This window comes from Staurois parvus, unplaced genomic scaffold (genome assembly GCF_062004578.1).
Source record: "Staurois parvus isolate SC_StPar_1 unplaced genomic scaffold, SC_StPar_1.0 ptg001401l, whole genome shotgun sequence".
Classification (NCBI taxonomy): domain Eukaryota; kingdom Metazoa; phylum Chordata; class Amphibia; order Anura; family Ranidae; genus Staurois; species Staurois parvus.
This window is the reverse complement of record NW_028319197.1, coordinates 186,390-214,255: the sequence shown is the minus strand read 5'-3', so window position 1 is coordinate 214,255 and position 27,866 is coordinate 186,390. Positions and strand designations below refer to the sequence as shown.

General features: G+C 49.7%; 1 pseudogene; it reads right to left on the bottom strand.

Moving 5' to 3' along the window:
• Nucleotides 1-211: 211 nt before the first annotated feature.
• LOC149436196 (lymphokine-activated killer T-cell-originated protein kinase-like) lies at nt 212-8,611 on the bottom strand (annotated as a pseudogene).
• Between the last annotated feature and the right edge of the window lie 19,255 nt (nt 8,612-27,866).

Genomic DNA, 27,866 nt, shown 5'->3' with positions numbered 1-27,866 from the left:
GGGAGGGGTAAAACAAGGTAGCTGAGATATGCTGAGTTTACGTCTGCTTTAAAGGCTCATACAATAGCATTAGCGCCTCTGCTCGAGAACAGAGCTCACAATCACTTTAACCTACAGTTATGGAAAACTTTACAGCAAAACAAAGCTGCCTTCTCATAGATAAGAACATTAAAACCATCGCAACAGAAACCTTTAACACCATATTAAACAATTACTTGAGACCTTCCACTCCCAACGCCTCTTCAATTTGATCTGCAGAAGGCCGTTCCTTGGGGTTCTCACTGGTGCAAATAAAGAACAATTCAATCACCTTCTAGTAGGACTCATCGAGCTCATCTATGTTAAGTACTGGTCTTGTGCCCAAAGCTTCATAAAAAGTGTCCGCATCGAAGTCATCTTCGGTAAACGAATCCTCTTCATCTTCATTTTTATCTGACAGGTTGAGGTGCGGTATGGACAGAGTCATCATCTCCCACAAGGTCAGGCCAAACGCATATATATCAGCCTTATCCGTGATGACACCATGTTCCTCCAAAGTTTCCAGGACTCTGTTCCAATATAGTGGGTAGAGATGAGCGAATCGAACATGACGAAGTGGAATTCGTTCCGAAGATTTGGAAAAATTCTATTCGCGACGAATCCGAAGATTAGCAAACTTCGGATGCACGAATCGAATTTTCCCAAAAATGGCGGCGACATGTGTGGCGACAGGAGAAAATGGACAGAGAAGATGGGGCGGGGATCTCTGGGAAGGCGCGCAGACAAGGCGCGCTGACCCATAATGCATTCATGAGTCATGAATCATGACATGTGATCGCATTAGCCAATCAGCAGCCAGCCAGCCAGCCAGCACTGTGTAATGGTGGAGCTATAAATCGCGGCCATCTTAGAATTCTCCATTAGCCTCCGGTCATTCAAGAGAGACAGACCTCTGTGTATTGAGGGACAGAGTTAGGGCCACAGAGACTTTAGGGCCACAGAATCGTTACTCAGGGACACAGAATCGTTACTCAGGGACACAGAATCGTTACTCAGGGACACAGAATCGTTACTTAGGGCCACAGCTATCAAAGAATCGAAAATTTAAAGTGACATACACCATTTTTTTTTTTGGTGGCTGTCGTGCACAGTTGGTGCTGCAGTTTGCCGATTGTGTACAATAAACTGACTTTCTGCTTCACAACCACTATTGTACGTTCAAAGAGTTAGATCCATTTACACGCCGGGTGGCGGTAATATTTTTTGGGTGATTAGTGCATTCCAGTGACATAAACGTACAGTTTCCAGCCAACGGCAAGCTGCAATTGACCGATTGTGTACAATAAACTGACTTTCTGCTTCACAACCACTATTGTACGTTCAAAGAGTTAAATCCATTTACACGCCGGCTGGCGGTAATATTTTTTGGGTGATTAGTGCATTCCAGTGACATAAACGTACAGTTTCCAGCCAACGGCAAGCTGCAATTGACCGATTGTGTACAATAAACTGACTTTCTGCTTCACAACCACTATTGTACGTTCAAAGAGTTAGATCCATTTACACGCCGGGTGGCGGTAATATTTTTTGGGTGATTAGTGCATTCCAGTGACATAAACGTACAGTTTCCAGCCAACGGCAAGCTGCAATTGACCGATTGTGTACAATAAACTGACTTTCTGCTTCACAACCACTATTGTACGTTCAAAGAGTTAAATCCATATACACGCCGGGTGGCGGTAATATTTTTTGGGTGATTAGTGCATTCCAGTGACATAAACGTACAGTTTCCAGCCAACGGCAAGCTGTAATTGACCGATTGTGCTAAATAAACTGACTTTCTGCTTCACAACCACTATTGTACGTTCAAAGAGTTAGATCCATTTACACGCCGGGTGGCGGTAATATTTTTTGGGTGATTAGTGCATTCCAGTGACAGAAACGTACAGTTTCCAGCCAACGGCAAGCTGCAATTGACCGATTGTGCTAAATAAACTGACTTTCTGCTTCACAACCACTATTGTACGTTCAAAGAGTTAAATCCATATACACGCCGGCTGGCGGTAATATTTTTTGGGTGATTAGTGCATTCCAGTGACAGAAACGTACAGTTTCCAGCCAACGGCAAGCTGCAATTGACCGATTGTGTACAATAAACTGACTTTATGCTTCACAACCACTATTGTACGTTCAAAGAGTTAGATCCATTTACACGCCGGGTGGCGGTAATATTTTTTGGGTGATTAGTGCATTCCAGTGACATAAACGTACAGTTTCCAGCCAACGGCAAGCTGCAATTGACCGATTGTGCTAAATAAACTGACTTTCTGCTTCACAACCACTATTGTACGTTCAAAGAGTTAAATCCATATACACGCCGGCTGGTGGTAATATTTTTTGGGTGATTAGTGCATTCCAGTGACATAAACGTACAGTTTCCAGCCAACGGCAAGCTACAATTGACCGATTGTGCTAAATAAACTGACTTTCTGCTTCACAACCACTATTGTACGTTCAAAGAGTTAGATCCATTTACACGCCGGGTGGCGGTAATATTTTTTGGGTGATTAGTGCATTCCAGTGACATAAACGTACAGTTTCCAGCCAACGGCAAGCTGCAATTGACCGATTGTGCTAAATAAACTGACTTTCTGCTTCACAACCACTATTGTACGTTCAAAGAGTTAAATCCATATACACGCCGGCTGGCGGTAATATTTTTTGGGTGATTAGTGCATTCCAGTGACAGAAACGTACAGTTTCCAGCCAACGGCAAGCTGCAATTGACCGATTATGTACAATAAACTGACTTTCTGCTTCACAACCACTATTGTACGTTCAAAGAGTTAGATCCATTTACACGCCGGGTGGCGGTAATATTTTTTGGGTGATTAGTGCATTCCAGTGACATAAACGTACAGTTTACAGCCAACGGCAATCTGCAATTGACCGATTGTGTACAATAAACTGACTTTCTGCTTCACAACCACTATTGTACGTTCAAAGAGTTAAATCCGGTTTTATTTTTGGGGTGCTTATTGAATTAAAGAGTATGTCAGACAACACGCAGAGGAGTGGCAGAGGAGGCAATGTTTCAGCAGCGAGCAGACGTGGCAGCAGAGGAAGGGGTCGAGGCAGCACTAGTCGCAGCCAGAGGCCAGTGCTCCCGGTGTCATCCAGCGGTCGTGTCTCCACAGACAACCCTGCCGTCATTGATTGGTTGACTCGGTCGTCTTCCTCTTCCCAGGTCACCTCTGACACCTACAGCCAACGGTTGGTGGGTACGTCAGACACAACCGTTAGTTGGCATGGCCCGGGAGCAAGCCCACTGAAATCACGTGTCCTCGACCTGCCCCTGTCCTTTGGTGTTCCCTCACCAAGCGAAGTATCGCATGCTGTGGGCTCAGCCCCACTGTACAGTGAGGAAGAGCTAACAGAGGGCGGTCAGGAACGGGGGGAGACATCCGCCTCTTCAGCAGCCAGGCGAAGAAGTACTGGCGAGGAGAGTGGCTCGGTAGCCGGTCTAGAGACAGGTCTGTCTCCTGACCCACACGCAGCCGAGGGGGCTAGTAGTGACGCGGAGACCCTAATTGATGATGATGAGGCTGATCGCACTTGGCAGCCTCGTCGTCATCAGGCTATTGCTTCCGCATCATCAGGAGAAGAGGGTGCCAGCTTGCCAGCGAGCAAAACAGTCGGTGGGTTGCCCAGGAGGCAGCAGGGTCGCAGCAGTGTCAGTGGAGCCAAACGGCCACGGAGTAGAGCACCAGCTCCACTGCAGCCTACTACCACGGCCAGTAGTGGTGCCGGTGTGCACGGAGGAAGTAGCAGTCAGCCAGTGAGGAGTAGCGGGGGCAAAGTTTCCTACTCGGCGGTGTGGCAATTTTTCGTCAAGACGCCCGAGGAAGTAAACGTAGCCGTATGTCGACTATGTGGCCAGAAAGTCAAGCGTGGCCAGGGGGCCAATGTTGGGACTACAGCGTTGCGTCAGCATATGCAGCGTCGCCATTCGGTGGCCTGGGAAAACCGTGATAAAGATACGGCGGTTCTGCCTGCCCCAGCCCCCGCTCCATCACCCGCTCCGTTACTTGCTCCGTCACCCGACGTCAATCGCCCTCTATCAGCCAGTCAAGGCTCCAACACCTCTGCTGAGGGGAGTTGTCGCTCGTTGGCATCTTCCGCTCGTTCAGATGCTCCTTCTCCTGCTACTCCTCTTCACGTATTCCGTCAGCAGTCTTTCTTGGAATCCGTTTCCAAGAGACAACAGTTTGCGAGCACGCACCCGACGGTGCAGAAGCTGAACGTCCTCCTGTCCAAGTTGCTGGTGCTGCAGTCCCTCCCTTTCCAAGTGGTGGACTCAGCACCTTTCCGAGAAATGATGGCTTGTGCCGAGCCGCGGTGGAGAGTGCCAAGCCGGCATTTCTTCGCCAAAAAGGCAGTGCCAGCCCTGCATTCACATGTAGAAGAGATGGTGGGCCAGTCTTTGAGCATGTCGGTCTCTGCCAAAGTGCACGGCAGCGCCGACGTGTGGAGCTGTAACTACGGTCAGGGACAGTACATGTCATTTACGGCCCACTGGGTGAACGTGGTGCCGGCACAGCCGCACCAGCAACTTGGACAGGTCACGCCGCTTTTGCCTCCACGTTTGCACGTCCTTGGTCCAGCAAAGATGTCCGCCTCTACCACCTCTTCTTCCGCCGTGTCCTCAGCCGCCACCCCCGTGCCAAGTCCCATTACCCGACCGGCATATCACATGTGCAGGGCGCAACGGTGTCACGCTGTGCTGCACCTGGTATGCCTTGGCGAACGTAGTCACACAGGGGAGGAACTTCTGAGTGTAATAAACAGAGAAATCGACAGATGGCTGTCTCCGCGCAAACTGAAAATCGGAACCATGTTGACCGACAACGGAAAGAACATGGTGTCTGCTCTGCGTCAAGGAAGGTTGTGCCATGTGCCATGCATGGCTCACGTGTTCAATCTGGTTGTCAAGCGGTTCCTAAAATCCACCATCCCACTGCAAGACATCCTTAAAATGTCACGTAAACTTTGCATGCATTTCAGCCATTCCTACACCGCAAAGCACACCCTCCTTGAGCTGCAGCGGCAGAACGGAATTCCACAGCATCGCCTGATCTGCGACGTTGCAACAAGGTGGAATTCAACCCTACATATGTTAGACCGCCTTTACGAACAGCGAAAGGCCATCACCGATTTCCTGATGTTACAAGCGGATAAAGGTACTCCCCTGTGTAACTTAGATGTCAGCCATTGGCAGCTCATGCGTGAAACCTGCCGCTTGCTCAGGCCCTTTGAGGAGGCCACGCTATTCGTGAGTCGGCAGGACTATGGGATGAACGACGTCATTCCTCTGTTGCACGTCCTGGAACAAATGCTGTTAACAATGGCTGGTCAGGGTGCGGTAGACGTGGCGCACAGATCTCAACGCCACATGACCCCTGTGGGGGCAGGACAGGAAGAAGAGGAGGAGGTAGAGGAGGACATTGGTGCTCAGGAATTATTGAGTGAAATGGGTGGTTTTTCCACTCAGCGGACAGGAGTGGAGGAGCAGGAGCATCTGGTAGAGGAGGAGGAGGAGACAGAGGACCCAGACGCACCGTGGCAGTATGCTGTGGAGATGGAGGCAGGGAGTCCCTCGCATTCCTTGGCACAAATGGCCCATAGCATGCTCGGTTGCTTGCGTAGCGACAGCCGAATAATAACCATCAGACAGAGGGATGACTTTTGGCTGTCCACCTTGTTGGACCCTCGCTACCGTTCAAAAATGGTGGCCTTTTTCACACCTGCTGAGAGGGAGGCCAAAAGCCAAAATAAAGTACTATAAAAACCACCTATGTAGTCAGTTGGTCTCTGCCTTTCTGCGCCAACGTCCATCCTCAGACATGGTGGGCCCTGTGCGCTCGCGTTCCACTGCCATGGCAGCAGGGGAGGGGTGGGGTGGTAGGAGCAGTGGCAGCTCCACCAGCAGCGGCTGCCTCAGTCTGCAGTCGATGATGAGTAGCTTTCTTCACCAGCGCAGTGAGGAAACTACTAACCAGCCGCAGCAGCAGCAGCATCAGGTGGACCTGGAGCAGGACCTCAAACAACAGGCTTGGGCCTACTTGGACAGCACCCTGCCAACCGAGGTAGACAATCCCCTTGACTACTGGGCAACGAAACTTGACCTTTGGCCCCAACTAGCTGAATTTGCCCTTGAAAGGCTGTCATGCCCGGCCAGTAGCGTGGCATCGGAGCGCGTGTTTAGTGCGGCAGGAGGTATTGTAACTCCGCGGAGGACACGACTGTCCACCCAAAGTGTGGAGAGACTCACGTTTGTAAAAATGAATCAGGCGTGGATTAGTCTGGATTTCAAACCACCAGTTCCTGACACAACTGACCTAATAACCTAGCCGTTCAGGCCGCTCCCTGAACACCTCGGGAATTGCTTTGTATATCTGTCGCCTTAGAGGCCGCTGTCTGAACAGCTCATGAATTGCTTTCTATATGTGTCGCCTTTGAGGCCGCTGGCTGGACAGCTGATGAATTGATTTGTATATATGTACTTATTGTCCGCTGTCCGGACAGCTCATGAATTACTTTTTGTATATAGCCTTCCAAAGCAGTCTCAGAATAAGTCATGATATTCATGCTGTGTATAGCCTTATAGGCCAATGGTCAATCAAGTCATGATTGTTATAGTGTGTATAGCCTTATAGGCCGCTGTCTTTACAACTTTATAATTCCATGCAGTATATAGCCCTATCGGCCACTTTCTGGCATCCAGTTGCTGTAGCCCCCATCACCACACTGTGCCACGGGCCCCTGTACCGCCTTCTCATACTGCTGCCAGATCCATCCTCTGCCATGTGTGTCTTTGTCGTCTGCTCACGCTGCTGGGTTCCAGTTTTAAACCTAGGCCTGTGTATGGCTTCCGAATACTGCTGCCTCCACCGCCACCCTGCGCCATGTGCCACTTTCAGGTCTCCTTACACTGTTGGTGGGTTCCATTTTGTGATAGGGTGCTGTATGGCCTTCCATTGCTGCTGCCTCCACCGCCACCCTGCGCCATGTGCCTCTGTCGTCTGCTCACGCTGCTGACGGCTTCCGCTTTTTAACCGAGGCCTGTGTCTTTTGTTTCCGAATACTGCTGCATCCACCGCCACCCTGCGCCATGTGTCTCTGTCGTCTGCTCACGCTGCTGACGGCTTCCGCTTTTTAACCTAGGCCTGTGTATGGCTTTCAATTGAAGCTGCTTCTGCTCCGCCACTCTGCCATTGGACTCTTGATAGTCGTCTCCCCACGCTGCTGCTGGGGGGAGTTTTTAACATAGGCCTCTGTATGGCCTTCAATTTTAGCTGCTTACGCTCCGCCACTCTGCCATGGGCCCCTGTACCGCCTCCTCATGCTGCTGCCAGGCCCGTAATCTGCCATGGGCCCCCGTACCAACTCCTCATGCTGCTGCCAGGCCCGTAATCTGTCATGGGCCCCTGTACCGCCTCCTCATGCTGCTGCCAGGTCCAGAGTGTGTCATGGGTCCCTGTACGGCCTTCCATTGCTGCTGTCTCCATCGCCACACTCTGCCATGTGCCACTTTCAGGTTTCCTCACACTGCTGGTGGGTTCCATTTTGTCATAGGGTGCTGTATTGGCTCCCATTGCTGCTGCCTCCACCGCCACACTGTGGCTCCACACTTTGGTTTTGGCCCCGTGACTGCCCAAATGAGTGAAGTGTGCGGTGATTCTAAGATCGACGGCACTCATCTGCATGTCATACTGACTGACAGTATTATTTCTCTTCCCCAGCAGACTCCAAGGGCATTTAAATTAAAGGTACAGTGTTCTGAACTAATATAAAGGCTCTCTGAAGCCTAGAAACACCCTTTTTATAAGTTAAATTCGCAGCGAATATATTCGGCTCGAAGCAAATTTTTTTCCGCGAATTCGGCGAATCAGCCGAACCGAATTTTTGAATAATTCGCTCATCTCTAATAGTGGGCCTTTGGGTCATTCACGATCATGTTTTCATCTAAATGCAGAGACACCCCAACATCACTGAGCCTAATAATCTCAAAGTCACCTTTGATGACAACGTTGGAGGATTTCATATCGCCATGCAAGATCTTCTTCTCCTTGTGTAGGTACTTCAGACCTCTGGCCATATGTAGAGCTACTTTCAAAATAACCACAGCAGGGAATGGGCCCAGTTCCTCCTCACTCCTGGCTTCTAGGAGGTCATTCAAAGATTTATCCCCTCCAAATTCCATTGCTAGACACAAGCTGCCATCTTTAGATTTGGTGAAGGCTCAATAACCAACCATGTTGGGGTGCAGCAAATCCTTTAGGATCTTGGCCTCCACATTCAACCTCTCCTCATAAAGGTTCTAGCTGCATTTGTCACACTGCTTACTGATTTTCTTGACAGTCCACGGGGAGTGAGACAAACCCTTTGGAGACCTCTTCATCAGGTAAACACTGACCCGGGTTCCATAACCAAACTTCGGCATAAATGGTGAAGCCGGGATGGTGGATGTTGGCGATGGCGTAGACACATCCGAAGACTACCTCCGGTTCACCTTTAAGGGGTTCTTGAAGGCCTCATCCGCCGTAGCACAATCTCTGCTGCACCCCGACATCCTGGTTTCCTTATCACCTCCGCCACCCCTTCTCCCGCCTTTTCCTTCAAATCCAGCACGATGTGTGTGCTCCCGAGCTTCGACGACATGAATGTGTTATTTTAATATGACCAGTAGTGAAATACTGCATTATTGCCACTAGATGGGGCTAATGAACATAGGAAATACATAAGTCTTTGTAACAAGAGATACCATGTAACAATACTAGAGAATGCTAGAAGAAATTAGCAGCTACATGGAACCATTTGTAACAATTTCGAACCTGGAAGCTAGCTGTAAATGAGCTGTGGGTGGGGGATCCCTGCCCTGCAGTCTCACATAAAAAAGGGGTGGGGATGCTTGGGACATCATTCGCCTAATAAGGCCATAAGGCTATATTAGGTCATGACATTTATCGAATGTCATTAACCTATCATGGCTATGTGGCTATATTAAGTCAATGATACCACAAGGATTCCCCTGACCCTTTATGTATATGCAGCAGCAGAGTAGGGGAATCCTCCACCTGCAACTCATTGGCCCAGCACTGACAGCTGCCTTCTGGATTCATTTCTAATTATCAGATTATTTAGTTCATATATTATTTAATGAAAGCTGTAGATGTAAAAAGCAACTGCAAGGAGTTATTGTCAGGGTCCTGTCCACGGCAGAAGTTCTGGAAGATCTGGCATTTCTGTCAGTACTCTGCATGGCCGCAGAAGTACACATCAGCCTCAGTCTGGTGCCAGACTGCCTTTATAAGGAGGCTTATCACTTCCTCAAGTTGCTGGATGATCTCTAGCTCCCCATGCCCTGTTCCGGTTTCCTGTGATTCTGACCCGTGATTTCCTGTTACCGACTGGGCTTGCTCCTGGACCTGTCTACTCTGATTTACCCCTGATCTGACCTCGGCTTGGCTTGGATACTCTCTCTCTCTCTCTCTCCTCTGTGTTTGACCTCGGCTATCCCATCTGACTACGTCTGCTCTGATTCCCACCTGGTACCTGACCTTGACTTGAACCGACTACCCAGTAAACATCCAAATCCCGGAAGGGCTTGCATACCACGCACAGGCGCCTCCTGTCTGCAGACCTATCTCCGTGCACCAGTTGTGTTTCTGAGTGGGCCACCAACCAGCACTCCTACAGGCGACCTGTGCATCTTTGGGCCTGACTCCCGCTGTCCCACTCTCAGTGGAGTCCAGAACTTAGCCGCAAGGGAAGCCCTCTCTCCATTGGCCTCCATCACCAGGTACATGATAGTTATTGAGGATTTGAGAGGATGTCACTATGATGGCATGCACGTCCTGCTCAATAATCATCCAGAGCTCCACTCTATGTATCCGTAAGGACCACTGGTTGTTGGTAATAGATCTGAAGAAAAAGGGGACCCCACGCATCCTGGGACTGTCTGGCAGTAGCTGGGCACCTAAAGCACTTGTTCCACATCAACTGCAGGGTTCCCTGGGTTTCTACTTCTTTGCCAGACCTCAGATAGAGACAGCAGCAGTTTAGAGCAAGGGAGGCTCCAGTCAGATGACCCATACTCTGACATGCCTGGTCTGGTGAGTGGGTTTCAATGAGAGGGGAGGGGGGGATCTGTACTGGGGGAGATCTGTACTTGAGTAAAAATCTGTACTGGGGGAGATCTGTACTAAAGGGATACCTGTATAAGGAGGAAGATCTGTACTGGGGGAGAGCTGTACTGAGGAAGATCTGCACTAGAAGGAAGGTCTGTACTTGGGGGGGGGGCAGGGGCAGACTGACCATTTGGAAATTCGGGCACTGCCCGTGGGCCGGGGTCAATAGGGGGCCCCATGAGATGCCCCTGGTACCTTTTTCATAGGCTTTATTGAGTTTGGGCAAGGACACAGGGGCCCCACGATCCTCTATTGCCCGGGGGCCCTATGAGTTGTCAGTCCACCCGGGGGGGGGGGTATCTGTACTAGGGTGAAGATCTCTACTGTGGTAGATCTGTACTAGGAAAAAGATTTGTACTGAGGGGAGATCTGCACAAGGAGGACGATCTGTACTGGGAGGGAGGGGGGATCTGTACTGGGGAAGATCTGTACTAGGAGGAGGATCTGTTCTTTGGAAGATCTGTACAAGGAAGAAGATCTGTACTAGAAGGTGGGAGTGAAGGGGAATTGGAAATCTGTACTGGGGGGAAAATATCTACTATGTATACTGGAGAAGATTTGTATTGAGGAAGAGCTATACTGGGGGGGGGGGATCTGTTATGGGGAAGAGGAGCTTGTCCCCATCAATATGGGGACAAGGTGCTTTGGGGGGAACCCCCCAAGGCACCCCCATGTTAAGGGCATGTGGCCTGGTATGGTTCAGGATGGGGGGGCCCTTACTTGTCCCCACCCTTTCCTGACCTGTCTGGCTGCATGCTCGGATAAGGGTCTGGTATGGATCTTGGAGGGGACCCCACACCAATTTTTTTTTATTTTGGCGTGACGGTTCCCCTCAAAACTAATACCAGACTCGAAGGGCTTGGTATGAATGGAGGGGGGACCCCAAGACATTTATTTAATTTTGAAATTATTTTTAATAATGCCCTTTCTATGCAGCTGAGCTGCAATATGTAGGTGGGGTGTTGTGTGGGTGTGGCTTGAGTGTAGGCAGAGACACAGGAGGCCCAATTATCTTTTATTGCCCAGGGGCCCCATGAGTTGTCAGTCTGCCCTTGGATCTGTACTAAGAAGAAGATCTGTCCTGAACAAAATTTTAATTTGTATCAGGGGAGATTGTATTTGAAGAAATCTGTACTGGGGGAAGATCTCTGCTAGGAAGAAGATCTGTACTGGGGGAATTTTGTTTTTGGGGAATATTGTATTGGGAGAGCTCTGTACTTGGGGGGAGAATCTGTACTGTGGAAGGTCTGTACTGGGAGGAAGATCTGTACTGAGGGTGATTGTATTGGGGGAGGGATCTGTACTGGGGGAAATCTGTATTGGATGAGATCTGTACTAGAGGAAATATCTGACCTGCGGGGAATTCAATATTGGGGGAGATTACCTACAGAGGAAATATGTACTGGGGGGTATCTCTTACAGGGGAGATCAGTACTGGAGGAGATTTGTATTGGGGAAGATCTGTACTGGGAGAAATCTGTATAGGGTGAGATCTGTATTAGGGGAAATATCTGACCTGTGGGGAGATCAGTTTTGCGGGAGATTGGCTAGAGGGGAGGTCTGTACTGAGGCAGAATTCTGTTCTAGTGGAGATCTGTACTGGGGGGATATCTTTACTGGATCTGGGGGAGATTTTTACTGGGGGAGATTGTATTGGGGGGGATCTGTACTGGGGGGAAATCTGTATGGGAGGAGATCTGTATTAGGGGAAAGATCTGACCTGATGGGAGATCTGTATTGGAGGATATTGTACTAGAGGGGAGCTGTGCAGGGGTGATAGCTGTACTAGGAGGAAATCTATGGGGGAGAGGAAGATCTGTATTCAAGGGATTTTGGATTTAGCAAAAAGGCAATTTTTTGTTGTTCATTATACTTTCTTGTTCCCTGCTCTGAGTGTTATATACCACTGACCCCTGCATTTTGTACACCAACCACTGTATCCCTATGCTCTGTGCATTATGCACTCCTGACCTCTGTTCTCTGCATGCTACACACTCCTAACCCCTGCACTATGTATACTATGCAATGTATTTCATGCTCCTGACCACTGCACTTTGTACGTTGGTGTCAGGGTCCTGTCCACGGCAGGAGTTCTGGAAGATCTGGCGTTTCTGCCAATACTCTACATGGCCGCAGAAGAACACATCAGCCTCAGTCTGGTGCCAGATGGCCTTTATAAGGAGGCTCATCACTTCCTCTGGTTGGTGGATGATCTCTAGCTCCCCATGCCCTGTTCCTGGGTCCTGTTTCCTGTGGTTCTGACTTGTGATTTCCTGTTACCGACTCGGCTTGCTCCTAGACCTGTCTACTCTGCATTACCCCTGATCTGACCTGGCTTACGGATAGTCTCTCTCACTCCTCTGTGTATGGCCTCGACTTTCCCATCTGACCACGTCTGCTCTGATTCCAACCCAGTACCTGACCTTGGCTTGAATCGACTACCCAGTAAACAGCCAAATCCCAGATCCCCGCACAGGAGCCTCCTGTCTGTAGACCTATCTCCATGCACCAGCTTTGCTTCTGAGTGGACCACCAACAGGGGCAGACTGACAACTCATGGGGCCCCTGGGCAATAGGGGATCATGGGGCCCCATTGTCCTCGCCAACACCCAAAAAAGCCTATGAAAAAGCCAATAAAAGCTATCAGGGGCATCTCATGGGGCCCCCTACTGACCACGGGCCCTCGGGCAGTGCCCGAGTGCTCGAATGGTCAGTCCGCCCCTGACCACCAACCAGAACTCCAACAGGCGACCTGTGCAACTTTGGGCCTGACTGCCGCTGTCCCACTCTCAGGGGAGTCCGGAACTTAGCCGCAAGGGAAGCCCTCTCTCCATTGGTCTCCATCACCAGGTATGTGATAGTTGGTCTGTATATGACATATTTCTGACCACTGCATTCTTTACTGCAGGCCCCGCTTCCCCATGTATCAGAGATTCTATCATTTCCCTACGCTTCACCTTATTCTCTTTTTGAATTTCTCTAACTTCATCTCGTACGGCCCATCAGTCCCTCGCCAAATAGAAGAACCTGAATTACCATGTGTGGACTCGGAATCCGGAGGGATAGATTTTGCTGCAAACAAGTATTTACAAGAACAGACTGTGAGAACTCGATGTATCTACAAACCAGGTCAAGTAATGAACGCACAAGGTGTTTTCTTTGAACACTTATGTTCACTGCAAACATTTAATAAAACCAGATTACACATAAGAAAATTTTGTTCTTCAAAGTAGCCAAAAGGGATAAGAAAAAAGTTTTACCAATTAAAGTCACTGAGTTGCTTAGGCAAAATGTACTTGGGAAAAAAAAACAAACAAATATATATACAGTATATGCAGTACTGTGCAAAAGTCTTAGGCAAGTGTGAAAAACATGCAGTAAATTAAGACTGTTTTCAGAAATAGAAGTGTTCATAGTTTATTTTTATCAATTAACCACTCGCCTACAGGGCACTTCTACCCCCTTCCTGCCTACAGGGCACTTCTACCCCCTTCCTGCCTACAGGGCACTTCTACCCCCTCCCTGCCTACAGGGCACTTCTACCCCCTCCCTGCCTACCGGACACTTCTACCCCTTTCCTGCCTACAGGGCACTTCTACCCCCTTCCTGCCTACATGGCACTTCTACCCCCTTCCTGCCTACCGGGCACTTCTACCCCCTTCCTGCCTACAGGGCACTTCTACCCCCTCCCTGCCTACCGGACACTTCTACCCCCTTCCTGCCTACAGGGCACTTCTACCCCCTCCCTGCCTACAGGGCACTTCTACCCCCTCCCTGCCTACCGGACACTTCTACCCCCTTCCTGCCTACAGGGCACTTCTACCCCCTTCCTGCCTACAGGGCACTTCTACCCCCTTCCTGCCTACTGGGCACTTCTACCCCCTTACTGCCTACTGGGCACTTCTACCCCCTTCCTGCCTACAGGGCACTTCTACCCCCTTCCTGCCTACATGGCACTTCTACCCCCTTCCTGCCTACCGGGCACTTCTACCCCCTTCCTGCCTACAGGGCACTTCTACCCCCTCCCTGCCTACCGGACACTTCTACCCCCTTCCTGCCTACAGGGCACTTCTACCCCCTCCCTGCCTACAGGGCACTTCTACCCCCTCCCTGCCTACCGGACACTTCTACCCCCTTCCTGCCTACAGGGCACTTCTACCCCCTCCCTGCCTACAGGGCACTTCTACCCCCTTCCTGCCTACTGGGCACTTCTACCCCCTTCCTGCCTACAGGGCACTTCTACCCCCTTCCTGCCTACAGGGCACTTCTACCCCCTTCCTGCCTACAGGGCACTTCTACCCCCTTCCTGCCTACCGGGCACTTCTACCCCCTTCCTGCCTACCGGGCACTTCTACCCCCTCCCTGCCCACAGGGCACTTCTACCCCCTCCCTGCCTACCGGGCACTTCTACCCCCTTCCTGCCTACAGGGCACTTCTACCCCCTTCCTGACTACAGGGCACTTCTACCCCCTTCCTGCCTACAGGGCACTTCTACCCCCTTCCTGCCTACAGGGCACTTCTACCCCCTTCCTGCCTACAGGGCACTTCTACCCCCTTCCTGCCCAGGCCAATTTCCAGCTCTCAGCGCTGTCGCACTTTGAATGACAATTGCGCGGTCAAACAACACTGTACCCATAGGAAATTTTTATAATTTTTTTGAGACAGATAGAGCTTTCTTTTGGTGGTATTTAATCACCTCTGGGATTTTTATTTTTTCTTAAACAAACCAAAAACCACTGAAAATTTAAAAAAAAAATGTTTTTTCTTAGTTTTTGTTATAAAATCTTGTAAATAAGTGATTTTTCTGCTTCACTGATGTGCGCTAATGAAGCTGCACTGATAGGCTGCACTGATGGACACTGATAGGTGGCACTGATGGACACTGATGAGGAGGCACTGGTAGGGCATTGGGTGATGGGCATTGACAGGCATCACTGATGGGCACTGAAAGGCAGCACTGATACATGACACTGATATATGGCACTGATAGGCAGCACTGATAGGCGGCACTAACTGGCACTGTTAGGTGGCACTGACTGGCACTGATAGGCGGCACTGACTGGCACTGATAGGCGGCACTGACAGGCACTGTTAGGCAACACTGATGCGCACTGATAGGCAGCAATGACTGGCACTGGTAGGCGGCACTGACTGGCACTGATAGGTGGCACCAATTGGCAGCACTGATAGGTGGCACTGATTGGCATTGATAAGTGGGACTGACTGGCACTGATGGGTGACACTGAAAGGCAGCTCAGATGGGCACTGATATGTGGCACTGATGTGCACTGATATGTGGCACTGATGTGGCACTGGCACAAGGCACTGACATAAGGCACTGATGGACACTGACAGGGGGCACTGCTGGGTCTACACTGATCATCAGGGCACACTGATCATCAGTGCCCTGATGATCAGTGTAAATGTCCCCTCAGAGGAAAGCCGATTACCGGCTCTCCTCTCCTCTGTCAGCGTGACAGCTCGAGAGGAGAGAAATGCCGCTAACCGGCATTTCCCTGTTTACATGTGATCAGCTGTGATTGGACACAGCTGATCACATGACCGAGCCGACATCTTCGGCTCTTTTCGTGATCGGTGATCCGCTGTGTCCGAGGGACACAGCGCACCGCCGATCGCCACGCTGCGTGCTCCCTGAGCCGCGTATGCGCAGTGAGAATGGGAGGACGTCATATGACATCCTCCCATAGCGAGAGAACCACCTTGCGCCCGGCATATTACTATATGGCGGGCGGGAGGTGGTTTACACAATGGAAAGTAAATAAACAGAAGGGAAATCCAAATCCAATCAATATTTGGTGTGTCCACCCTTTGCCTTCTTCTAGGTAGACTTGCACACAGTTTTTGAAGGAACTGGGCAGGTAGGTTGTTCCAAACATCTTGGAGAACTAAGTACAGATCTTCTGTGGATGTAGGCTGCCTCAGATCCTTCTGTCTCTCCATGTCATCCCAGACAGACTCCATGATGTTGAGATCTGGGCTCTGTAGGGGTCAAATCATCACTTCCAGGACTTCTTGCTCTTCTTTACACTGAGGAAGGTTCTTAATGACATTGGTTGCATGGTTGGGGTGGTTGTCCAGCTGCAGAATAAATTTGGGGCCATTCACACGCCTCCCTGATGGTATGGCACGATGGATACATTTATTCTAAATACTCTACTCTAGTACAAATGGCCAGAGGATTGTAAAAAAATTAGGTAGTTGAGCTGTGGTTTTACCACATTCCTCCAGACTGCCCCCCTTTATATAACACAGAGCCTGGAGGGGGTTGAACACATACCACGGCCACAATGCTTTGCGGCTGTGGCCACAATTATACCCTCTGCTGCTTTTTTAGGGGTAACACAGGTGGTGAGGAGGCAGCATATTGCCTCCCAGCTGCCCATGAACCCACCCACTGCCGCTACTTTGAAGATGCTCGTTTAGATGGGCGGCCGAGCCACGACTTCTGCTTGATCCCAATCTGCAACCATTTGTTTCAGACCTTTGGCTTCTTTACTGACTAGACCTCTGCTTGATCCCTACCTGCAATGCCTGCTACTGGACCCCAACTTGCTTAATTTCTGGTGGGGCGATGCTGAGGACCGCAACCTGGTGCTAACATACAGCAAAACTCATCTCCGCCATTAGGAGCTCTGGGGAATACCGGTTAGTGATTAGATCCCACTCCTCAGCTGAGCCCATTTCATCTGCCAGGGTGACTTGTTTGTATAGTGAAAAAAGAGGGAGAGAACAATGTTCTTGGACAACTTGCCAGCCAGCTTGCTAACAACCGAATTAACCTGTCTAACAGTATGCGTTTATAACAGGGGTTTAGTTAGTTGATCTATCCATTAAATGCATGTGCCTCTACTATGGGGACTCACAAATTTTAGAGTTAGGACCACAGATGATCAGGGTGCCGTGTCGTGGCTCTGTGGCTTACGTATGCATTTGCAAATGTGTGCTAACTAAACCCCTGTTATAAACGCATACTGTTAGACAGGTTAATTCGGTTGTTAGCAAGCTGGCTGGCAAGTTGTCCAAGAACATTGTTCTCTCCCTCTTTTTTCACTATGTGATGCCTGTTTATGTGTCCTTGCTTCATAAGCCAGTTATAGACTTGGGCGGGTGGCCACTTTTATGCATGTTTGATTTTTTGGTACGTGGGTGCACTAGGACCCTGGTTGCCATTGTGCTACATGCTGGGGTCCAGTGCGCTCCTTTGCCTTTAAGAGGGGTGGCTCCCTCAGGTCCACCTGCCCTTGATCTATCCATTAAATGCATGTGCCTCTACTATGGGGACTCACAAATTTTTAGAGTTAGGACCACAGATGATCAGGGTGCCGTGTCGTGGCTCTGTGGCTTACGTATGTATTTGCAAATGTGTGCTAACTAAACCCCTGTTATAAACGCATACTGTTAGACAGGTTAATTTGGTTGTTAGCAAGCTGGCTGGCAAGTTGTCCAAGAACATTGTTCTCTCCCTCTTTTTTCACTATGTGATGCCTGTTTATGTGTCCTTGCTTCATAAGCCAGTTATAGACTTGGGCGGGTGGCCACTTTTATGCATGACTTGTTTTGTATACCTCGTCTTCTGGTCATGGTGGGAGCCTCTCTACTGCTATAGCTACTGGTCTCCAAGCCTGACCCCTGACCATGACAAAGAGGCCGAAGAGAGCATGAGACACAGAGCAGCCCTGAGTTTCTGAGGTGAGCAACAGGTATTACCAGGTTATTGAAAAGATATCGCAAAACTTTCAGCGGTATATCTAACAGATCAAAAGAGCGCAAATAAGAGAAGTTCATTGTTCAGGTTTTGCCTTCCCCATTGACTCCATACATTTCACCAAAATAGCTAACTTTCTTTGAATTCTTCTGATTTCTGTCAAAATTTCAGGAAAATATAAACTAATTTTCTGCTCCTCCATGGTGCTGATGAGCTAAGGCTCGGGCCGAACACAGCTTGGCCTGAAGTCGCTAGAGATTGTCCCATGATGGCAAATCCCTGGCCCAATCAGCAAATCCTTGGTCCGATCAGCAAATCCCTGGCCCGATCAGCAAATTCCTGGCCCTGCAGCCACATTCAACAATGGAATGGGAATGCTGGTCACATAATTGACCCAATATGACCACATGGCCATATTTGGTCAACTACATTGGCCTGAAGTCGCAAGAGACTGTCTCATGATAGCAAATCCCTGGCCTGATCAGCAAATTCCAGGCCCGATCAGCAAATCCCTGGCCCTGCAGCCACATGCAACAAAGGAATGAGAATGCTGTTAACATAATTGACCCAATATGACCACATGGCAGGGGTGGACTGATAACTCATGGGGCCCCCGGGCAATAGGGGATCATGGGGCCCCTGTGTCCTTGCCCAAACTCAAAAAAGCCTATGAAAAAGGTACCAGGAGCATCTCATGGGGCCCCCTACTGACCCCGGGCCCTCGGGCAGTGCCCGAGTTTCCAAATGATCAGTCCGCCCCTGCCACATGGCCATATTTGGTCAACGACATTGGCCTGAAGTCGCAAGAGACTGTCTCATGATAGCAAATCCCTGGCCTGGTCAGCATATTCGAGGCCCGATCAGCAAATTCCTGGCCCTGTAGCCACATGCAACAAAGGAATGGGAATGCTGGTGACATTATTGACCCAATATGACCACATGGCCATAGACATTGACCAAATATGGCTATATGGTTATGACAGGTCAATAATGTCAACAGCATTCTGACCACTTTGTTATGAGCAGCCAGTACCAGGACAGGTTCATGCAGTGGATATAGAGCTGCTTCCCCCTCCTCCACTGGTAATGTATGACATAGAATGGATGTACCACCCTGTGCCTATTCTTGGCCCTCTTGTTTCTTCACCCCATGCACTGCACATGCATGGCCAATTGCTTACATTCTAGGAGGCAAAAGGTAGTTGTACATTTTTAGTGTGTTTTTTGTGTCAGCTGTGGGGTAGAGATAAAGAGTAGCGGCCTACTGATCTGGAGCATGTGGTGATCACATGCCATGGGCAACTGTCCCTCCTGCCCACCCCTTGTCCCAGCCCTTCATGGAAATCCTCAGGCACATTTGATTGGGCTGGCAACCTGCTAACATGGTATAGTTTCCCAAACCTTAGCTCATTACTAATTCCTGGTAGCCAATCGGTTTCTGATATCATATGCACTGGGTTTAAAAAGAAAGCATACTTCTGATTGGTTACCTTTTGCAACTGTTGCAATACTTTTTATATAATTTTCCCTTATGGTTTTATGAAGGAAGTCCGCTCTCCCTTCCATAAGCCATCCTTCTTATGTAGCGCGGCCCGGCTAAATCTCTTCCGTAATGAAAAAAAGCATTTGGGAAGATAGATTTGGCTGCACCTACGGCCACTCGTCACATAACACACACATTGAATCTCATCAGATTATGACCTTGGCACTCACAGCTTTCGCCGTTGTCTGTGCAATCTCTAATTAAAGCTTCCAATATCCTGCTCCACTTACCTCTTCCCGGAGAGGTCAGATGTCAGGACAGCGCTAAACTCTTTATTCTAGAGAGGTCTGCTTAGACTGACTGTGTCAGCAAGACTATATGCTGGGATTTCTTATCAGTAGAGCCCAATGGCTGATTTACTAAGGTGCTAATCTGGATTCCCGAGCCTTTGATCTCTGGCAATGCAGGAGGGATGCCTTATGCCAACATAGAGGCATCAAAAACATTTTTTACTAGTATGACCATTGCTGAGATTCAGTCAAGATGTTTGATCAGAGCTAAAATGACCATTTTTGTTTGACTGGTCAATCTCATTTTTGCATTTTTTAAAATCAAAGTAAAAAAAAAACAACAAAGTTCAATCAAGCAATCAATCAACATGGTGGAAATTCTCATTCAACTGACATTCCATCAACATGAGATCTGATCGGAATTGACAAGATATTCTCTCCTTCTCCTTGGTAATTTTTCTTATGTGGTGGTGATGGGGGGAGGCTGACAAAACAAGTAAAAATCTCTATTATGTGGTCTCCTCTGACCCTCAAGAGCCACAATGAAAAGAAGAAAATGGCCTAAAATGAGGCTTAAAGGGAAAATTTCGTGTAGAATGTATTCATAAAGTATTCAGACCCCCTTCACTATTTTCAATGTTGTTATGTTCCAACCTGATTCTGTTAAAATTATTTTTTTCCTCATTATTCTTCACTTAGTACCCCATAATGACAAAGTGAAAACAGAATTTTAGAAATGTATGCAAATGTAGGAAAAAGGAAATAAAAGGCATAAGTATTTACACCCTTTGTAACAACACTTGTAATTTAGCTCAAGTGCCTCCCATTTCTCTTGATCATTGCTGAAATGTTTCCACACCTTGATTGGAGCCCTCCTGTAAATTACATTGATTGGACTTGATTTGGAAAGGCACACAACTCCCTGTGAAAGGTCTCACTGCTGACAATGAATACTGTATCAGACCAAAAGCCATGAGGTCAAAGGAACTGCCTGCCGAGCTCAGAGACTGGATTATTGCAAGGCACAGATCTGGGGAAGCCTTCAAAAAAAATTGTTGCATTGAAGGTTCCTAAGAGTACATTGGCCTCCATATTTCTCAAATGGAAGAAGGACTCTTCCAAGAGCTGGTCGCCCAGCCAAACTTAACAATCGGGGGAGTAGAGCCTTAGTAAGAGAGGTGACCAAGAATCTGATGGTCACTCTGATTGAGTTCCAGAGATCCTATGTGAAAATGGCACAAAGTTCCAGAAGGACAACTATCCCTGCAGCCCACTACCGATCTGGGCTTCATGGCAAAGTAGCCTATCCTCAGTGCAAAACACATGAAAGCCCGCTTGGAGTTTGCAAAAAAGCATCTGAAGGACTCTCAGACAGGGAGAAACACAATTCTTGGGTCTGATGAAACCAAGATTGAATTGTCTGGCCTCAATTCTAAATGTTATGTCTGGATGAAACCAGGCACCACTCATGATCTGCCCAATACCATCCAAACAGTGAAACATGGTGGTGGCAGCATCATGCTGTGGGGGTGTTTTTCAGTAGCAAGGACTGGGAGACTGGTCAGGGTTGAGGGAAAGTTGAATAGAGCAAAGTACAGAGATATCTTCAATGAAAACCTATTTCACAGCGTAAGCGACTTTTTCCATGAACTCTCTTAGCAATTATTCTTACAGGGTAGGTTGCCAGGTCTTTCCCCAACCCCCACCATGCAGGAGATCCCGCATGGTCAGGGATGATATATATATATATGATATACACATATATATATATTGAATAAGGACAAAATTGTAGTATTTCAAATATATGTCAATATACAGTATTTGGGAAGAATATTTTTAAAATATATTTAAAATATATTTTTCTTCCATGTGGGAATGCCTATGCCAAAGGGTATTAGGGCAGTGAAGTAGTGGTAGAGGGGCACTGGACACGGATTTTCACAGGGTATCAAACACAGACCAAGTCAATACTTGAGCCCAATTGGCCTGTAATCAGCAACTCATCACAAAGACAGGAACCCCCAGGAGGTGACTTTCACCTGAATTGAGAAATCCTAGAGAGCACCAAATACAAAAATCCAAAGTCTTTATTGGTCAACTGATTGCAACAAACAGGACAAAGGACAGACAATGCGTTTCAGGGGCTCTTTCATTAGGACCAGATGAAATGGTAGCTATGATTGCAACCTGTACTGTGATCACCAGCAATGGCAGTTGTTTATAATCTTCTTTGTCTGCAGGAGTATTTGAGTACCTTCAACATTCAGTCATTTCACCCAGCCCTGATAAAGGGGGATTGTGTGGCCCCTGAAATGCGTTGGCTGTCTTTTGCTTTGCTGGTTGTACTTAGTTAAACAATAAATACTTTGAACACCTAAGGATTTTTCATTTGAAGCTCTTTTTGATCTATTATATTTGGTTACTATATCAATGACGTTGACCTAATATGACCATTTAGCCATATTAGGTGCATGATGTCATATGTCTATAAAGCTGTGGGTTAGGGAATCCTCAGCCCACAGCTCACTGGTCTGGCTGTCATGGTCAGGGGTCAAGCTCAGACACCAATAACTATAGCAGTATAGAGACCATCAAGATAAGTACATGGGCAGATCATGCAGGCCTATGATATGGGCTCACTTGAAGTGTGGGGTCTAAGCACTAACTGGTATTCACCAGAGTTCCTGATGATGGAGATGGGTTTTACTACATGCTAGTGTCAGGACGCAGACCTCAGGATAACCCCACTAGGAGGTGCGCAAGCAAAGTCCAGTAGCAGATAAAGCAGGTAGGAAGCAAGCAGAAGCGTAGTCACCAAACAAGCCAAAGGTTGGTAACAAGTTACTGCAGGTTGTGATCGAGCAGAAGCGTAGTCAAGGTACAAGCCAAAGTTCGGTAACAAGTGGTTGCAGGTTGGGATCAAATGGAAGCGTAGTTGAGGAACAAGCCAAAGGTTGGTAACAAGTGGTTGCAGGTTGGGATCTAGCAGAAGCATAGACGAGGTACAAGCCAAAGGTCGGTAACAAGTGGTTGCAGGTAGGGATCTAGTGGAAGCGTAGTAGAGGTACAAGCCATAGGTCAGTAACATGTGGTTGAAGGTTGGGATCTAGTGGAAGCATAGTCGAGGTACAAGCCAAAGGTCACTAACAAATGGCTGCAGGTTGGGATCAAACAGAAGCATAGTCAAGGAACAAGACAAAGGTCAGTAACCAGTGGTTTGGATCTAGCGTAAGCAGTCGAGGAACAAGCCAAAGGTCAGTAATAATTGGTTTCAAGTTGGGATGAAGCAAAAGCGTAGTTGAGGTACAAACTAAGGGTTGGTAATGAGTAGTAGCGAAGATAAGGACAGCAGCAGGAGTGACAAGAGAGAGATATATTTGCTGGAGAGAGCACAATAATCTGGCAAACAAAAAGTGCAAAGGAATGGCTTAAATAGGAAGTTCATGGGAATAGCAAATAGTTCAAGGTTTACCAGAAACATGCTACAAGGCAAGATTGTTTAAGGGATCAGACAGGGAGCTGCCCAGTGGCTCAGCAAGATGTGTCACTACCAGACACAGCAGAGGTCCTGGGTTCAGATCTAGGTCCTGACTGCTGCCTTCTGGGTTCCCAAGCTCATCCCTAGTAGGTACAATGTTGAAGATTACTCACTGGGGGCAAAAGACTGGGGAGAACACCATCATTCTGCAGCTTATTGTTGGTTCTAGAGCATTTGATAACTTTAACACAGTATTATCTAAACCTCCCAAAACATTGAAAGAATTTTTTTAATAGCATTTTCCTAATAGACATATTAGTCCACAGTCCACAATTGACCATTTTTTGCTAATTTAAAATCTCCAGATTCAGCAATCTCCTCTTGGAGCTCCTTAAACTGGTCATGCAAATAAAAAAGCAATCATTCATTCCCAATATTGATTTCATTTCCCATCAGATTTAAAGAAAGATCAAAGAGGAAAATTCACTATTTTTAATTGAGCATTGGCCAAACAAGTCAAAGAAGTTATGTTTGAACCAGGGGCAGACTGACAACTCATGGGGCCCCCGGGCAATAGAGGATCATGGGGCCCCTGTGTCCTTGCCCAAACTCAAAAAAGCCTATGAAAAAAGTACCAGGGGCATCTCATGGGGTCCCCTACTGACCCCGGGCCCTCGGGCAATGCCCGAGTTTCCAAATGGTCAGTCCGCCCCTGGTTTGAACACAGAGGAAAACAGATCCTTTACTATGAGATTATTGATTGATGTTCCTGCTTGTGATCAATTTCTGTTTAATGGGGAATGTATGTTCAATGTATTGAATTTATTTCAATCCATAAATCTGATTTAAGTTTCAAATTCACTGATGACAGGTTGCCTTTGTTCTTGCAATACTTTTGAATGTATGAGTGATCCAAAGCTGGTTGAAGTTTGTGGAAATTGCCTAAAAATTGATGTTATTGTATGGTCGGCTTTAGGACGGCACCATTGCATTTGAGGGGGAGCTTCAACTAATCTGACTCCCTCTAATCATTCCATTTGAAAAGTTCACAAGCAACTAAGAGACTGGTATTTTGGTACCCAACTCATGCACGGGACTTCCCTTCTGGGACCGAGAATCCTACTGTCAGGAATGGACTGGCCAGCTATGGTGGGACTCACCTGCCTTTTGATCTGCAGTACCAGGGCTGGCCAGCGGGTGTTCCCAGCAATCAGAGACTCAACTTTGCAGCCAGCTAACACCTGTAACTGATTATGCTGGGGTATTTAAGGGATGGCCAGACCCACAGACTCTGCCTTGGTGTGTGTTTTGTCCTGGGCCCTGCATCCTGTTTCTGTCCTGCATCCTGTTTCTGAACCGCTGCTGACTTCTCCTGCTCTGATCCCGGCTCGCTCCTGACCATCCCTCTGTCTGACCCTCTGTACCACGCTGCTTGCTACCTGTTCTTATCCCTGGCTTGTGACCCTGACCAATCTCCGCTTGCTCCCCCTGTACCTACCTGCCCTATTGATATTGACCCGGCCTGCCTGACAACGCTTGCTTGTATGTACTGTTATCTGTGGGTGGTTTGGTTTGGTTTGTTTGCACCGTATTATGTTTTAGTATTGCACTGCGTTTATGTTTGTATTGTTAGTGTTAATAAATTATATTGTTTATAACATATCTGAGGTCTGCGTTTCCCTGCGTCAGTCACACATCTCTGGTCACACCTGGGAGCCCTGACATTACACCAAGGCCAATCCTGACCAGAAGTGGCTGCACAGGGAAGCCATCTTGGCTTGTTGATGGGAAGGATGGATCTGGATGAGGTTGAGTATTTATCTCTGCTAGTGCTTGATGACAGGGAGTATGCTTATCAGACTCTGAAGGAGTATCCCCGGGATGAACTACTAGAATGTATACGGATCGCTCATGTTCTAGTAGATCAGGGCACAGATTTCTCTATGGTGCAGCCATTGATTCAGGTTTGTGTTGAGTTGGTTTCATCTGGTTCCCCCGAATGCAGGGATGAATTTTTGCCACCATTTAGTGCAGACCAGGTAGAGTCCCTGGTGTGGTTATTAGAGGATGATGTGGGTTACTTTCTGGAGCGTTATTCCACATGTTCACCACAGACACTAAGAGATTGTATAAATGCAGTGCAGTCATTGACCAGACAGGCTTTGTGTAAGCTCAGCTTTGTTCAACCCCTACTGCAGACATGGACAGACTTGTTGCACCCAGCCTCAGTCAGCTTACAAAAACCCAGTCCTGCTTCTAACTCTACTCCTGTATTCCCACCAGCTCCTCCAGTTACAGCCCAGTATACTTGGCTATCTACCGCATGTCAGTACCCTGTTCCCACTCGCTGCACCTATCCTGCCTTTAACCCTGTAAAAAAGCCCTCTGTAGCAACTGCTCCCTCTCCTGTTCCATCCTCCAGTTTTTCTCTGTCTCCAGCTGCTCCATTCGTTTGCAGACCTGCGTTTACTTGCAGTGCTCCAGTAGTTAAAACCAGAAAAAAGCGAAAATTCTTTCCAACCAATACCATCCTGCCAGTATCCAAACCGGTGAACCTGCCTTCCGTGACTCAGCCTGATGCCTGTACTCAGCCTGATGCCTGTACTCGGCCTGATGCCTGTACTCGGCCTGAAGCCTCTCCTCGGCCTGAAGCCTCTCCTCGGCCTGAAGCCTCTCCTCAGCCTGAAGCCTCTCCTCAGCCTGAAGCCTCTACTCAGCCTGATGCCTGCATTCAGCCTGATGCCGCTACTCAGCATGATGAACTGATCCAGCCCGACGATCCTATTAGGCCAGTTGACTCGATGCCCGCTGTTGATCCAGATGATCCGGTACCTGATCCAGTGCCCGCTGTCGTGCCAATTGACTCAGAGCCCGCTGTCATACCTGGTGACCCGGTGCCCACTGCCTTGCCAGATGACGCGGTGCCCGCTGGCAAGCCAAATGACCTGATGCCTGGTGACCCAGTGCCCGCTGTCATACCTGGTGACCCGATGCCCGCTGTCGAGCCAGACAATCCGATACCTGATGACCCGGTGCCCACTGTCGTGCCTGTTGACTCGGAGCCCACTGTCTTGCCAGACGACTCTGTGCCCGCTGTTCCGCCAGTCGACTCGGTGCCCGCAGTCTTGCCAGTTGACTCGATGCCCGCAGTCTTGCCAGACGACTCGGTGCCCGCAGTCTTGCCAGACGACTCGGTGCCCGCAGTCTTGCCAGACGACTCGGTGCCCGCAGTCTTGCCAGACGACTCGGTGCCCGCAGTCTTGCCAGACGACTCGGTGCCCACTGTCGTGCCTGGTGACTCGGTGCCCGCCGCTTCGTCTGGGGGCCCGAGACCTGTTGCTCCGCCTGAGGGCCCGAGACCTGTCGCTCCATCTGGGGGTCCGGCGCCCGCCGCTCCGCCTGAGGTCCCGAGACCTGTAGCTCCGCCTGGGGGTCCGGCACCCGCCGCTCCGCCTGGGGGTCCGGCGCCCGCCGCTCCGCCTGGGGGCCCGATGCCTGTCGCCCCGCCTGGGGGCCCGATGCCTGTCGCCCCGCCTGGGGGCCCGATGCCTGTCGCCCCGCCTGGGGGCCCGAGACCTGTCGCTCCGCCTGGGGGCCCGAGACCTGTCGCTCCACCTGGGGTCCGGCGCCCGCCGCTCCGCCTGGGGGCCCGAGGCCTGTCACCCCGCCCGGGGGCCCGGTGCCTGTCGCCCCGCCTGGTGGCCCGCTGCCTGCTGCTTCGCCTGGTAGCCCGATGTGCCTCTGCCCGGGGTCCTGCCCGATGTGCCTCTGCCCGGGGTCCTGCCCGATGTGCCTCTGCCCGGAGTCCTGCCCGATGTGCCTCTGCCCGGAGTCCTGCCCGATGTGCCTCTGCCCGGAGTCCTGCCCGATGTGCCTCTGCCCGGAGTCCTGCCCGATGTGCCTCTGCCCGGAGTCCTGCCCGATGTGCCTCTGCCCGGAGTCCGGCCCGATGTGCCTCTGCCCGGAGTCCGGCCCGATGTGCCTCTGCCCGGAGTCCGGCCCGATGTGCCTCTGCCCGGAGTCCGGCCCGATGGGCCTCTGCCCGTAGTCCGGCCCGATGTGCCTCTGCCCGTAGTCCGGCCCGATGTGCCTCTGCCCGGAGTCCGGCCCGATGTGCCTCTGCCCGGAGTCCGGCCCGATGTGCCTCTGCCCGGAGTCCGGCCCGATGTGCCTCTGCCCGGAGTCCGGCCCGATGTGCCTCTGCCCGGAGTCCGGCCCGATGTGCCTCTGCCCGGAGTCCGGCCCGATGTGCCTCTGCCCGATGTGCCTCTGCCCGGAGTCCAGCCCGATGTGCCTCTGCCCGGTGTGCCTCTGCCCGGAGTCCAGCCCGATGTGCCTCTGCCCGGAGTCCAGCCCGATGTGCCTCTGCCCGGTGTACCGCTGCCCGGAGTCCTGCCCGGTGTGCCAGTCTTTGATATCCCGCCAGTTACCAGACCCGGGCGGTGGAACATTTTTCCCAGCTAGGACTGTTTGGAGCGTCCTGAGGCCGCTCCTTGAGGGGGGGGTACTGTCAGGAATGGACTGGCCAGCTATGGTGGGACTCACCTGCCTTTTGATCTGCAGTACCAGGGCTGGCCAGCGGGTGTTCCCAGCAATCAGAGACTCAACTTTGCAGCCAGCTAACACCTGTAACTGATTATGCTGGGGTATTTAAGGGATG